A 3,541-nucleotide genomic window follows, 5' to 3' on the forward strand; every position below is an offset into this window, starting at 1 on the left:
GTTATTTGTATTAGTTTTCCTTGCTTCTGAAGTAGGTATTTTGCAGTCCTATCGTGGTTATTTTATAATAGTTTTCCAGCTGTATAAGGCCTCTACCACCTTCTGTACGTTGTATATATAGCCTTTCTATGTCAGATTTTGGGTGGTGCATCTAAGATCCTGTCATTATTTTTCTTGTTTTGCTGTCTATTTTCGTTAGTTCATTTCATTGGCTTTATCTAGTGTAATGTTGCTACTCTTAACTAGTTTTCTTCTTTTCAGGGTTGCTTTGGCACATTTTTTCTAATCCAAATTTCATATCTATCACCGACCATATTTCTTTCCAAAATTCTTCCACTTCTTCTGCTGTTGGTGAAGCAGTAATGTCTATTTTATTTTTGCTAAGCTCTTGGTAGAATTTTTTGTGGTTGGAGTTTGTTTTGTTTTGTTCAAAGAAACGTTGGCGTTTTTCATACCGGCGGATCCTTTGTGCTTTGGCAAGGATATCTTGCTTTAGTTTTTCTTTTACCCCAGGTAAATCTTTTTCTGTAATGTTGTATTTGCACATACCTTAGGAATGAAAGTTGGAAATTTCCCCAAGACACCTGATGAAGGCTGGAGAGTATATCAGCTGAAACGTTGTGTTAGCAACAAACAAAATGAGGACAAATATCCGTCAAATGTAAATAATGTACATAATTCCTCATCTCTTAAATATATAACTGTATCGTAGATATTAATGGAATTATATAATACAAGATTTTAGTTGCCTGCAACTCTCATAGGAAACCACGTTGTTGTTATTGATCATATCCGATCGAGCAGGCCTGCGGTATTCTACCCGTGACTGTTACGTCTTTTTAAAAATTTACATAGGACTATATATCTAATACGCCAATTCCATTTCTAAAACTGTAGGATGTGATTTGAGTGAGATTGACTGGTGTTTCCAGCAAATTTCGTGTTTCTCAAGCTTTTCATGTTTCGCGGACTTCAGGTTTCTGAGAGATCTGTCTACTCAGCAAGACAATTCTAGTAACTAACAACATACTCTTTTCCTCAGGGTTATCTCTGAATTGAGAGATATATGTAACTGAATATACAACTATATAAATAATATTATTGGTAAAAAGAGATTTAATGACATAGTTGATACTGCTTTGTTGATATTATGTTCTAATTTCAGGTTTTAAGCATAGAACAGGTTCTAAAACGCATCTGAAAAGTTGTTCGTTTTTGCTCATCTGAATTTTGAAATTAAAAGTTTATCTTTGCCAATATTATTGTGAGTAATTATGAATTTTACTCTGTAACATCTTGATATTTTGAGAATAGTTCACATATCCTTTGTACTGACTTTGTGGATCCCCAGGGATTTGCAAAATGGAAACTGCTGGAATTGAAGTTTCCAGTATAGGTTTGAAATATCACAAAGTAGATAAGGCTGCTTCATCCACTTTTCTATATTTACACATTACGGATGTTCTAATATCATGCATAACGCACGCTAGTCAGTGAAATAAGTAACAACAAAACGAACAAAAATAAAATAGGATGCAAACAAATCTTTTCCATCAAATTTCCATATAATAACACCCAAAATTCAATTAGATATTGCGATTACAGCTTATAGTATTTCACGAAATACTAGCGCCCTCTACCTGAGCTATCTTAGAAGTGGCATACAATTACCGTTCCTTGTTTGTAATTCTTTTCCTGTAGTTGTTAGTAAACATGCCTGACAGGAATGGTACGAACGATGTGCCTGGTTCTTGTCTTGTGATAAAACAAGCAGCTTACGCGTTCACCGATAGATTTCATCATGTTACTGCGTAGAATGATTTATGTTGGGTGGCATTTTTCTTTTTTTAAAAATTTTATTTGCTGTGTTATATTGACGATGTGGTGTGGTGCATTACTAATATTATTACCTTCGTCAGTGTACACAAACGTTTCTTTGTATATGGGCTGCACTTATGGCAAATAAATAATGTTGCATACACATACATATACGTATACACACACACACACACACACACACGCAAAGACACACATATATCCATATAAATATACATACAGACATACGAACATACATACATACATATACACAGACACACACACACGCACACACATACACGCACAAATACACACACACACGCACGCACACACGCACACACGCACACACGCACACACACACACACACACACACACATACACACACAAACATGCATTCGTATACACATCAAACAATACATTCATCATACAAAGCTTACAAGTTTCGTTCCTTCAAATGAACGTATGGTTATGGTTTTATTAATATTTTATGTAAGTTATTTTTCTAGGCTTTAGTTCCCCCTTTATATTTTAGTTTGCGATTTACGTGCTTTGTCACAGTATGTTTCTTATGCTTTAATTATTAGTATTTAATTTCTGTAAGTCGATTTAGTAGTGATTATTATTTATGTTTTATTTCGTATTTTATGTCGTGTTCAAGATTTATACGTTTGTGATTTGTATCTCAGATCCAAGAATTTTGCTTCTATGTTCTCGAACAATGTTAGGTTATATTTTCTTAGGCGTTTGTTTCTGTTAGTATTAGTCATACTACCTCAGAATGTCGAAATTGCGTTGATCTCCGATAAGCATCAGACGAGGGAAGTTCCCCTGGATATATTTAAACATATATTTGTTTTCAACTTAATGAATCTGCTCGTTGTTACTGTTCTGCTAAATTTGTTTTACTTCCTCACGATAGTACAGGTTCCTAGGTTAATTAATTCCTTGATAGAGAATTTTGTAGGGTTATAATTTTTTTTAGTGGGGTTTGGGTTGCCGTTGGGGGACATCCAAAAGTTGTTATACGGTTGATATGAAACACACACACACACACACACACACACACACACACACACACACACACACACACACACACACACACACACACACACACACACACACACACACACACACACACACACACACACACACACACACACACACACACACACAATAAGATATGATAGAATATTTATATATATTTATATATATTAAATATATTATAATATAGGTGGCTATAGCATTTATAACCTAAAAGGTAAAATTGATAAATGAAGGTGCAAAATAGCACCTGCAATCGCTAGAAATGAGAGTCAAAAAATGTAGCTCGAACAGCCACACAAAAGCTCACACACACACGCACACACACACACACACACACGCACACAAACATATATATTTGTGTGTGTGTGCGTTTGTGGTGGGGATTGCACGTTGAAATATATAAAGTATGCGCGTGTTCGGTTGTTCATAAGTTTGCATCTACGAACATACGCATACATAAGTATCTAAACACAGTTTCAGACGTGTATTCATATATATATATATATATATAAAGGACACAGGTTTCGTGTGTCACATAGCTAGCTAGAGGCGATGGCTTCTTGGAGCTAATTCACGGCAGCTTTCGTCCTAATTTTGGGACTGCCATGTTGGCTTGGCGATAACTATTAATTTCCAGTACCGCTGCCGTAGTCTCCTTTAGAGAGACTTAGAAATATTAATA

At 35.2% G+C, this 3,541-nt stretch overlaps 1 protein-coding gene across 2 annotated transcripts in view; it reads right to left on the reverse strand.

Moving 5' to 3' along the window:
• LOC106867596 (adhesion G protein-coupled receptor L4) overlaps positions 1–3,541 on the reverse strand; it is a 364,928-nt gene that overhangs the window by 275,670 nt on the left and 85,717 nt on the right. The window lies entirely within an intron of this gene.

This window comes from Octopus bimaculoides, chromosome 6 (assembly GCF_001194135.2).
Source record: "Octopus bimaculoides isolate UCB-OBI-ISO-001 chromosome 6, ASM119413v2, whole genome shotgun sequence".
In the NCBI taxonomy this organism is placed as follows: Eukaryota; Metazoa; Mollusca; class Cephalopoda; order Octopoda; family Octopodidae; genus Octopus; species Octopus bimaculoides.